This window comes from Bombus fervidus, chromosome 4 (assembly GCF_041682495.2).
Source record: "Bombus fervidus isolate BK054 chromosome 4, iyBomFerv1, whole genome shotgun sequence".
Classification (NCBI taxonomy): domain Eukaryota; kingdom Metazoa; phylum Arthropoda; class Insecta; order Hymenoptera; family Apidae; genus Bombus; species Bombus fervidus.
In genome coordinates this window covers 18,026,249-18,038,383 of record NC_091520.1, presented here as the reverse complement: position 1 = coordinate 18,038,383, position 12,135 = coordinate 18,026,249, and the positions used below count along the sequence as shown (strand labels likewise).

The 12,135-nt window shown below is 38.5% G+C and overlaps 2 protein-coding genes across 4 annotated transcripts in view; both read right to left on the bottom strand.

Annotated features, from left to right (window-relative positions):
- Positions 1-12,135, bottom strand: part of LOC139986103 (choline transporter-like protein 1) — a 44,453-nt gene that overhangs the window by 21,195 nt on the left and 11,123 nt on the right. The window lies entirely within an intron of this gene.
- Positions 3,618-12,135, bottom strand: part of LOC141445739 (uncharacterized) — a 199,162-nt gene continuing 190,644 nt past the window's right edge. Inside the window, exon 4 of the transcript XR_012453362.1 lies at positions 3,618-3,631. The gene's annotated coding sequence lies outside the window, so the exon portion shown is untranslated. The remainder of the gene's footprint in view (positions 3,632-12,135) is intronic.

Below are 12,135 nucleotides of genomic sequence, written 5' to 3'. Positions count from 1 at the left end.
ATTGTTAAAAAAAAAAAAAAAAAAAAACTGTTGTGAAAATAGAAGAATCTTAAGAAAGTGGCCGTGTGGGAAGAACCCGTTAAAACTTTAGTAAAAAAGAAAAGGAAGAGCGATAATGTCTACAGGACGGAAAAGAGAGAAGTTCTTTCAGCCGTGGCTTTATCAAAATTTTAATTGGAACAAACATCGTGACAAAATCCAGTTGCTGTCATAACGCGCGCGAGATTCGGATCGCTTAACTTTTCAAGTCATTACCACCGCGCTCCAAATGATCTTGCGAAACTTGCGAAACTTTTAAGACGCTTCTGCCCGGATTTCAAGGATCTATGGACTTTTAAAGTTTCATACTGTAATCCATCTCGCTAACGCTAAGTACCGCCAATTGTTAGAAAGAATGGAGCATAGATTTTCAAAACGTTGAGTCCCCAAGTGATTCGATGTAACTTTATTGTCTCGGAATTATTAATATAATACCGTGATAATTCTGAAAACCCTGCCATATCTTCCATAATTTTCCATTTAAACGATTAAACCTCGTGCTGTACGAAGGAATGTTTATACTTTGATGAAACTTTATTTCACTTATTTTCCATCAGAGTATAGTAACATGGAACAGGATACTGTTCTCCGTGCAAAGATAGACGACGTATAAAGAATACAATTTATCGAAGGAATTTAATTCGAAAATGCAGCAAGTTCTCGTGCACATAATTCTTATGTATAATAATAACTGGATCGGCTCTGAAATATATCTCTCCGTCTTCCTGTCTGTTATAAAAATAACAATGTTTGTATCCGCGGAACATGATATTCACCTTGCAGTTTACCACTATTGTCCGGTTTGCTATGGATATGAATTATCGCTGATTATCAACTTATTATCTTTGGTTTATCCATGTCAGAGCCAGGTACGTGTACAAAATCGATTAATATTTGCTGCATAAGATTCATTTTCTCAACCAAGTATTATCTTACAAAATTGTACTCTCTATTTTCGATCTATATATTTTTTTTTATGGAAAATCATGTCGTATACGAGAGAATTACGTCTCGCGCGATCTCCTGTGTATTACACAAAAATGTCCTTCACTTTTTTTTTTTTTTTTCATATAAAAATACAAAGCGAATCTAAGAAGCATCGTGATTCATCGAGATAATCACACGTCGTTCATTAGCTTGAGAGTAGAGTGGCTTTCGATTGCCGCGTAGGGTCATTAACGATTATTCTCGATATTAACAATCGAGGCTATTGCGGATTTATTATCGGGATATATTTGTAACGCGAAATAGATTAGCATGATTAGGATTAGCTACTGAAAATGTCAGCGATAACGCTTCGCGGTAATCGAACGACGATTGCTAATTTGTATTTGTCCGAACTAGCTATAAATGATGACTCGTAGCGATTAGAATTGTTAGGCTACAAACATGATTCACTTCGTGTCGAGTGGTTACTGAAATACAAGGGAAAACTTTTAAAATCGAGTGCTTTGTTTGAAATCTTTACCGTTAATAAGCTTTTGTGACTTTTGTTAAAAATCGAAACAAAAGAAGAAATTAAACGCGAAAGCGTTGAAAGAGTGCGAAACAAATCTCTGTAATTTAGTTCTCGCGTTATTTTTAAATGCAATGTCGTAGGAAAATTTTATAAATTGACTTGGTATGTTTATCGTAATTATCGTCATTATTCCAGCCCGCGTTAACATTAAAAATATATTGTAATAAAGTTGAAGTACTAGGAGAACGGTATTTCCAAAGAGTGGAAATTATAAATTATAATAAGTCTGTGGTAATATATACATACTTCCAGTGTATCTTTCAGTCAGATGCTCCAATCGTTATGTAATTTTTGTTTATTCTGAATTTACATATTAAATGTAGGAAAAATAAGTAAAAAAGTAAGTATGAAAATAACAAAGTCTTTCAAGAGCCTATCGATCAACTATCGATTCAAAGGTAGATGATATCACGAAATTCGAATTAAAAATTTCTCGTTTCACTCAGCGAATGCGGTTAACTCTTATGGATCCTTGTCCCAAAAGTCTCCTCAATTTTTGATAAACTAGAAGAAAGAACAGTCTTCGTAAAAGTGACGCGAGGATCTATATCCTAGAATTATTAAACGAAACATGTCGCAATCTTCGCATAGAGAAGGATTCTTCTATCCATAAAAAATTCTGTTACCATTCGTTCAGATTCTTAGAAGTCGTTTGAACGTCGTAATAAATAATAAACGAACAAAGAGCAGGCTGCTATTTATAATCAACTGTTTCAACAACCGGTATCTTACTATCGAGGAGAAAGATCGTCTTTCACGACTCGAGATCTTCAACGTCGCGAATTTTTCGTTATTTCACGATAACGATGCTGTAAATTATCGCCAGCGAATCGAAACGATAAGATTACGATCTGCCACTAGTTTTATTTGCAACGTGTAACTGTTTCGTTAACATTGTCGATCAATAAGAATCGAATTTCTGTCGATCGGTTCGGAGAAGATTCACGGATTTGTGATAAGTGAAATTTTAACGCGATATCTATAGAAAATATATGAAATTAGAGAATGTACATTATGTAATACGACAGCGATTTAATATCTTTGAAATCAATTAGACGAATTGCTAATCAATTTGGATATTCCCAGCCATAACTGTTATTTACGGACACGATGGAATTATTGCACCGATTTATTCGCCACTCTCATTCGGTTAATAACAAAGAGGCAATTTAGTTTTGTCGCTAGGAAATTTTGTATAATTGTTATCGCTACCGCGAGGCAGCATTAGTCAACGTTGGTAAAAGGTATTTAACGTTATTTATAAGGATCCTGTGCCTGTTATTAATGCCATTTAAATCTGAAACAGTAAATCGTAGCGAACAGTTTGAACAAAGAGTTGGATGTTTAATTTGCGATTTAACATTTTTTATAACCTTTGGACAATAATTTCGTTGTTAAGAATGAAATTATAAAGTCTGAAGCGTGTTATTTGAAAGCGTAAGAGGCTACTTATTATATAATACACGCCATTTGCATTTTTAACGCTTTATTCGGTAAAAATTTCAATGAAAATTAGTTGCGAAGATTGCGCAAGGATTTAATGGAAAGTATTTATTGAACGTTGCCCTCGAAAATTATAATCTCTTTTAAAGTTTGCCAATTTTGTTTCAATAAGAAGGAAACGCGAACGATAAATCATACAAGGAACGTAATGCGTCGGTTGATAAAAAGCTAAAAATGTAAAAGTTAAGGAGATATAATAGAAAGTCAGAGGTCAATGGAAAGATTCGAAAAGATTGTAAAAAACGAGGGAAGACCTGAAAAACCTACAAGGAGGAAGCGAAGAAGTCGCAGATCGATGAATATAGATTCTAAGAAATCGTAAGAAGGGTCGCTAGGGGGAATATATAATTAATAAAGAGGATAAAAGATTTATTCGAGATTACGTAGGCTGTAGATACTTACGCAACCTTAAACTTTATATTTTTATGAATACACGAGAAGAAACGAAACCGAACTAAAAATTTGTTCCGCTCTTTGACAAGCTCTGATAAGTACTTTGACGAAGGATATTTTAACGAATACTTTGAGCATGTTTTATATATTTTGGCATATTCACATCTTCTATAAATATTTAATCTAATCGTGACGAATACCTTACTTTCGATACGTTATATACAACAGTTCCATTCGTTATGTATATTCCGCAGATTGTTGCATTCTCATATTCTTCGTAAAAACATCGATTTATTCTAAACTTCCGAAAACTATAACTTTGAATTTCCTTCAAAATGTGTACGAACATTTTATTCCACCTTATTTATAGAAAATTAACGACCATCAAATTTTCTCCGCGATAGAAAGTAACCGAGAAATGGGTATTTGTACGATCTGCATATGTAGAACCGTGTTATATCGGAGGCGACGATACGAGACGAGACGCGGGCGTGGAACGCCTCGAGTCGAGCCGAGACAATGGCGAGGACGATGTCGAAACGGGGCACGAAATTACCGTGAACTCGTTGCAAACGTACGCGAGAGGAATTAACCAGAATCGTGACTCACTCGCCGATTGCCACCGCGACTCGGTAACGAGAAATCTTCGCCGTGACACCATTGTCGGATGCCCGCGACTTCCGGCAGCCTCGTGCAGCGACCTCGGCGCTTACCAACGAGCAGAGGTCGCGCCTATCGTCGAAATCATCGCGGAAATCCCGCGAGAATACCAGCTGCGCCAGGATATTTCCAAATAACGAGCCCTCGCTCGAATTCTCGATTGCCAATTCGCTCTAGTTGGAGCTGCGTACTCTCCGTCAGCCATCGTCTCTCGGACCTTTTCTTACTTTTCCTCGAGAGTTGCTCGTTAATTCTTTCCTTGCCTCCTCCTTTATCTTCTTCTTTTATTCAAGATGAAAAGTTTATCATTTCGTTTCGGATATTTTGTACGTCGAGATTCGGATGACCGTTGCAGCGAATATCGTTGGCATTGTCGGATGCTTGGGGCCACCGCGCGTTATATCCGACAATAGTAAACGTAAAATTAATTGCATTTTAAGAGTAACGGCTCTTAAAACGGCTCTTTGTTAACCTTTTTCGTTGTTCTTCTCTTTATCTTGATGAAGATGAAGGTTTTTCTGACTTTTTGCTACCTACATCTTGCGTATTACAATTTTGGTTACAATCAGAGACCACTGTACAGACGTTTTGTTGAACGCTTGCAAGTGCTATCATTGTATTGGAAAATATTTTTCTCTAAATAGTTTTCATCGTCGTATCGATTACGCAAACACGACTGTTCGAGACGATGGTACGATGGAGATGTAAGAGCGACGTTAGATCAGTTTTCTCGAGAGTTCCTGTTTAATTCTATCGCTGCTTTTTTCTCTTCGTTTTACCGTCACCCCGAGGTGCAGGATTCCTTCGTGATTTTTTTAATACGTCGTGAATATTAATCTAAACAGTTGAACTGTACGATGGTCAGATGTAATTGACGTCAGATCCATTTCCTCGAGTTGCTGCTCGTTAATTTTATCGCTGTTCTTTGCTTTATCTCCCTCTATTCTCGAGAACATCGTGTGTATTAATCCGAGCAGATGGATTCTAGGATTATTAAAGTAATGGAGGTGTAAGTGATGTCGGATGTGACGAAGAAAGAGGATCTTGATGATACGTCGCCCTCTTTAGACGATATTCTAGGATTCGTTTCTTCGAAAGCGAAGAACTCGTGACATTTTAGATATCTTCCACGTTTTCTTCATAGCCTAACACTAATTAACGTTTATACAACGTAAGTTGCAAGAAAAATCAAAAGAGAAATTTCAGAAGAGTATTCGTAACATCAGTCGCTTCTTCGCTCCTCGTACTTTCCACTTTACAGTCGATCGACATCGTTCTTAACAAATTTATGCTCGTGACATTTATAGATCGCATATTTTATCATCACCGAAAGAAAACAGCTCAAATATATATATATTACAATTTAATATCTTCACCGTAGACAAGTAGATACGACGATTCGTTTCTGATTTTAGAGCGAAACGAGCGTTTTTCTCACGTTTTGCTTGAAGTAACAAGAGATTACCTGGCAGCGATAATTTTCAAAATACACAAAGAAACATGCTCGAGGGAAATACGTAAAAAAGTGGGAATTCTGGTAGATGCGGCTAAACCAAGAAGATACGTAGAAGCAGATACACGGTACAATTGCGAATAACGAGGGCTCAGACGTATTCTTAATTGCTAATTGACTTTAATAGCAGTGTGCCGAAGCGTACGCGTTTGATGATCAAACGCACAGAATAATTGGTAGAACTAATTAAACGATGCTATCACGGAGGAACGTGACTCCTTAATTATTTCGAGCAGTCGCGATGGAATATTAATCACGGTGTAATGTAAATTATGTGCGTTATCACGGCTAGTAGAATACGTGTACATTGAAGCGTCGAATAAACGTCTTGTCAGCTTGGATGCAAATGACAAGTATTTTGGGATAGTATGAAAGAGATTGAGTGGCTACTTGGGATGCGGGAATCTGTTTCAACGGAGAACGCGTGTCTGGATGAATTCGAGGAATGCGGGAGGAATTTTAGCCGAGAGAGAAACGAATGATATGAATACAGCTCCTGTTTCGTGAACGTGCTGGAATCTAAACACGCGAATTCAGCTGTTGATTTAGGATAAAACGAAACAGGCTCGACGAAGGATTTGCTTGTTTTGCCGAAAAACACAGAGAGTTACGAACGACGAGAACGTTGAAAAATTTAATCGAACGTCGAAAAACTAGCCGATCCCCTATCCGATTAAAAGACGTATACTACGCGTGTCTCGTTTGAAAAGTTCAATGGAAGTTCTTAGAATTTGAGAAACGCGGTTCAATTAGAATTCGCAGGTAAGAAAAATAGAGGGGAGAAATAATTGTGTCTGCTCGGAATCGGGGATTTAACGAATCTAATTAGAATTAATAGCGGAGAAGTTCCATTTAATAAGAGTCTCGAAGTCTGGGAACAAAGGAAAATCAGAATGCCGAAGGGCACAAAGCGAAATCGCTGTGAAAGGGTTAAGTGGTGCAGTTAAGGGTTAAAGGGTCAAGGTAGAGCGGCAAGTGAGAGAACTTTAAGATTAGCATCGTAATAGATTCAACTTAATATACTGGGTGTTTATCCTCATACACTGCCGATAATCTGGAAAAAAATATTCTGAATAACGTTAGTGTGAAATATCGAATCGACAAAAGACTAGAAGATGGTCAAAAAGATACTTCTCCGATAAGAGATCGATATTATCTATAGCTTTTCAAACGGTGCTATAGAATTTTTCCACCGCAAGTACGTCCTATTGATATTCATCGTCGCTCGTTACTCTCTATTTACAAAGATACAGGCTATTATCAGAGAAATATCACGTTAACGTTATCGTGGGTGAAACTGCCTCCCAATACGATCTTCCTTTTATTTTCGTTCGAAAAATCAACAAAGTCGAACAAATGCGGTCGAATATTTTTTTTTTTCTTTTTTCTTCTTTTCTTTTTCTACCGTTCGAGATAAAAATCTAGATAGATGGCTACAAATTCACACGGTATCAGGGAATTATAAATAACAGGAGGAGTCTAAAAATCGTGACAAACGCCGAGACGAACACCCTGTATATCATCTTTATTCGTACCTCTCGCTTATTCATTCGGATCGACCTCGCTTTCCGCAGCATCGCCTCTTCCTACATCATGAATAATACACCAGAAAATTATGTTCTTGCACTTGGTACGGTAGCTGGCGATGAACCGTTTGCGAACGAAGCGTGCATCGAGCTCGGTCTTAACCGACTGCATGGTCAATATTTCCTCTGGTCTTATACAGCCTTTGAAACGATTCATTGCGCGTCGAAGAAAATAGACGGGGCAAACAAACTTGCTAAAAAACGTATTACTCGATATCCCTCTTGTTCATAACCTATTTGTAGTGTATCCGGTAGGATGTCGAGAAACTTATTAGAACTCGAATAGACGATCGTTAAAATCTCATTAGAGACTGTTATAGAAAAACGCTTAGGAATTTAAAGTCGTTCTTAAGAAATCAAAAGGAGGAAAAACAGGACTCTTAATGACACTGGCCTTTCTTCCGTTTAACGCAAGAAGATATAACAAACGAACCATAATGAAATACAAAAGTTATTTACACAAGATGGCCATCTCAAACTCGATCTCCTTCGGCTTTCTAATTTCTGCGCTTCGTTTCCTTTATTATTATCAACTTTCGACGTTAATTCGTTTATCGTAAATCCGGTTAAACTATTTTCAGCTACCGCGTAACTACCATCGGTAACGTTTAATTAAATTCAAAAATCCAAACTTAGTCTGGCAGACATTCGAATGTTAAAAAAGAAAAGAATCGCGTCGAAACGATACTATCAATATCGTAATAGCGTACCGACATCGGTCTTAGAATAATCGTTTCGATGTACTATCACGCGCAAGTTGTTTGCACGTTCGGTATAATTCGATCGAAATGTTATTATTCTCGCTATATTTCCAACGTCACGGTAGAAGAACGTTTGAAAACGTTCTACACATCTTGTCTAGTCATCTCATCCTAAAAACGTCGAACTCTCCAAGATTCCAACATCCAACGGACGACGCATAAAAGTCACTTGACTCGTACCATTGCGCGAAACTAATTTCCATTCATTTTTATTCGATAATAATCCCTGTGCTTGGCGATAGCTTCGCTAAATCTTTAATATCGAGCATCCTCGCGAACCCTATATCGTATACGAATACAAATATCTCTCTCTCTCTCTCTATATATATATACATATAAATACTGTACACATATATATAAGTATTGTATATACGTGCGTATACAGGTTTGCCATCTTCATTTCCCCGCGGGATTCGTTGGCACGAAATTTGTATCGGAATCCGCGATCTCTCGTCCCGCGAGGGACCAAAAGAACGCAAACTTCATTTAATTAAACTGCTAATTAACGGGGGAGAGGTGGGAAGAGAGAGGGAAGAAGAGAGCGATCGCCCGAAGCAACGCAACGTTAAAAAGAAACGTACGACTCTGTTTACCATCCCTCCAACCCCGGAGAGTAAACAGGCCGCGCGTAATTGAAAGGTGGAGCGAAGTGGATGTCGATGTCGAGCGATTTTCTCGAACGATCCTGGTCTCTCACCCCCTTCCGCCCTCTCCATCTCGTTGTAACAATGGCTGGGCGTGACTAAACAAGAAGCCGGGATTTACGCAACGTTTAATACCGTGAAAAACGTCTACGTTTACCGTCGTACGTCGCCGTTTCAATCGGTTCGACGAGTTTTTACTACCCCTGTGTGCCCTGGCAAACCCTATTTCGAAGACCTTCGCGATCGCCTTCGATCGATATACGCGCAATTAATAATAAATTCATCCCCTTTTACGGTACTCTCGCTGTTTCACGGTACTCCTTTTATGTTTATGTTACGTCGCATCGATCGCCATCGGCTCGGTTATTAGCAGCGATTAGTATGGAAACGAGCGATTTGTTGCGACGATTAGAAGCTACGAGTCTCGTGTCACGTAAAATTAATAATACAGAAAAGGAGTAGCTGAGCAATAACTTAACTCGACCGTGCTTTTATAGTTTTGTAGGCTTTTATTCGCGAAAATGATTGAGCGTAATATTACAACGAAACAGGGAAGTTGAAATCACGGCCAAACTGTACACAAAACTCGAGACTAAAGACTAAAAACTAGACTCGTGGTCGAATGCTCGCACTTTTTGTATGTTGCCTTTTGTAAGCGTTGAGGGGCAAGGGCAGGATCCTGATTGCCCCACGTAATGAGCAAAGTGTAACGTTGGGCCATGTGCAAAGGTCAAGTCAAAACCTAAAGGTTCGCTGTCAGATAGCATGGAATGACGTGGATTTGGGTATTGAAATCGATGCAATACGAATTTTAATAGCTTTTACGTATCGAAGATGTTTACCGTATTAGCAACGGTCGTCCGTTCCATGGTATATTTGTTCGTTGGTCTTATTAAACGTAAATCCACTTTGCAAATATACATAGCGACTTATTTGTTCGACTGATTCATTTAGAAACAGGGAACGAAATAAAAGTAGACGTTTCTTAACGTAGTAACGTAATACAACTAAAACAACTAAATTGGTATAACTGGTCAACTTCTGAGTGACAAGCGACTCATGACCTACTCCAACTTACCGACTCACGGCTAACTTAAACAAACTTTCTCCACCAAAACATCCTTTTATACCAGTTTCAGTATTCCTGTTAGGTATACGTTTTGCAGCTGTCGATGACTCAAGATGGTGACGAACGCCTTTTTCACGTACCTGCGGTTCTAAAAGTCAGCGAGCATATTGCTGGGCCACATGGCGCATTAGGGTTTTCCATTCTCTACGGCCCGACAGCATTTTCGCTTTTTCTTACACCGTAGTTCATCGGGCTTTTCCTAAATGATCTTCCCACGATACTACGATTACGGTGTCTTTTCATATTTCTTATTGTATAACTCTTTCTTGTTATACACAACGAATATCGAATCGAGTTATGAAAGTATTTGGACGTCTACCGTGGAAAATTTGTACGGACGAATTAGACAGTTTCATAAGCGCTATAATAAAACTAGAATGATTTTCTCGCGTGGGAAGATGAAGACCGCTGAGTCGCGGGACTATACTTGTTACAAGTGGTTGCAGTAATAAAATTGTTTTCTAACCGCTTGAACACATATACTCTACCTTTATTTCGTTTTCATGGAAGGAGTACATAGTTCCGCGAGTATCGTAGTACTAACAAGTTTCGCGTATAAGTGCAGTATTGTTGTCGAAGAATATCGAATACTATAACCATTTGTGTGACCAGTTGGCGAGTTGATTTAGCTTCGTTCGCGGTACGCTGCGCGTTCCGAAAAAGCTGGAAATGGCAAAACAATTGGGAGAGAACAGGGCGGTTAAATTGTACGTTTAAACATTGTAATTGTAATTTTCGTTCTTTCCGGTAAAAGATTCGTTGTTACTTTTTCTTGCGTTACAACGAAGTAGGTAGACGATAATTCATTTTCGAGTCGATGGTGCTTTTTTATTCTTAACAAATTTCTGAAATCTCAGAATATCTGGCAAACGAAATGTTAAACCAAAGGGTTTGTTGAAACGTTAAAAGTGCTTTTCGTTTGCTGAAACAAGAGGTAGATCGAGATATAAAAATTTCGGAAACCATGGCGGTAGGATTAAGTGGAAAGACTATAGATTTTTACGATTCACCGATCGAAATCTTGTTGATCGCACAAAGGATCGAGACTCGCAAATGTTGCAGTTTTACATTAACTGTTGAACTTCTGCTTTTTCTCGAAAGTAACATTAATCGATCGGAAATTCGGTAGATTCGACGAAAGTGTTGAAATCGTATCTTTGGCCGTTTTAACGAATCATGTTTCTATGCGAAAAGGATTAAAAGAAAATTCAATCAGCGCGACCGAAAAGGAATACGAGAAACGAGTGGAAAATGCATGGTGAACGGCACAAAGGCTCTTTTTGCAATTGCAAAGAGAACCGTATAACTGATATCGACGAAAGTGGCTGATATTTTACAACGTAAAGATTACATTATCGAAGAATAACTCGCCAATTTTATCTATAGCTTGAGGATTTTTCAACGTGCTCTGGGAATTTTATCGAATTAATAAAAAAAAAATAGCGCCGCGCGCGGCAGACTTTATTAATGAAAGATTCATCGATTAAATTAGAGTCACAGCAATCCAGTGGAATTGGAACGCAGAAATCCAATTCCATTCGATCTATTTTCTTTCTCTTACACAATTCAACGACCATTCGGTAGTTGTCATTTTAATTTCCCAAAACAATATCTTTCGAAAACTAATCGAGCAACCCGACATAAAGGAAGAAAAGGTACCACCTTTTAAATATTTCAATATGCATATTTCGTGGCAAGCTTTATAAAAATCAGCATTCCCTGCTCAAAGCAGAGAACGTGCGGGTTTAGAGTAATGTTGTTTGGCGGGGAATTTCAATGCTCGGTCGTTTTCAAAAGATAGGTAGCACGACGGCGCGTCGCACGAACTGGCAAAGTGAGAAAGGAGACAACTAACGTTATCTTGTCACGCGGACCTCCCCGTGTGATTAAAGTTCCATTTGAAATATTCATCGGACTGGCGTATTAAAAACGAGCACTCACGCTTTTACGGCAACGTCGCTTCGTATTCAACGGCCGAGAACAACGGTTGCACTCTCGACGTGTTCGTTCGCGCCGATTTGTGCAAAAATATTCCAAGTACGGCGTACTTTGTACGCGAAACGATCGTCTTATGATCCGTTCCTCATCCTGGGCGCTCTATATCGCGTAAAAATCCTACTTGCGATATCGACGCTCGATCGACTGACGTAGCTGGTTTTCCTCGAATCAGAAATAATCGTAAAATTCGAAATAGAACTCGAATTAAATCGCTGTAGTTAGCTTGATCGATAATCCGGTAGAATCGTGAATATTTTACGTAGTTGGAAAAATATTAGTCGCTGTAAAATATCTACAGCGTAGAAACTTTATCGATCTAGACGCGTCGTTGACGGTATTTTCCCTCGATTAGCCGACAATTGCCCTTTATTTTCTAAATTAGATACGAGG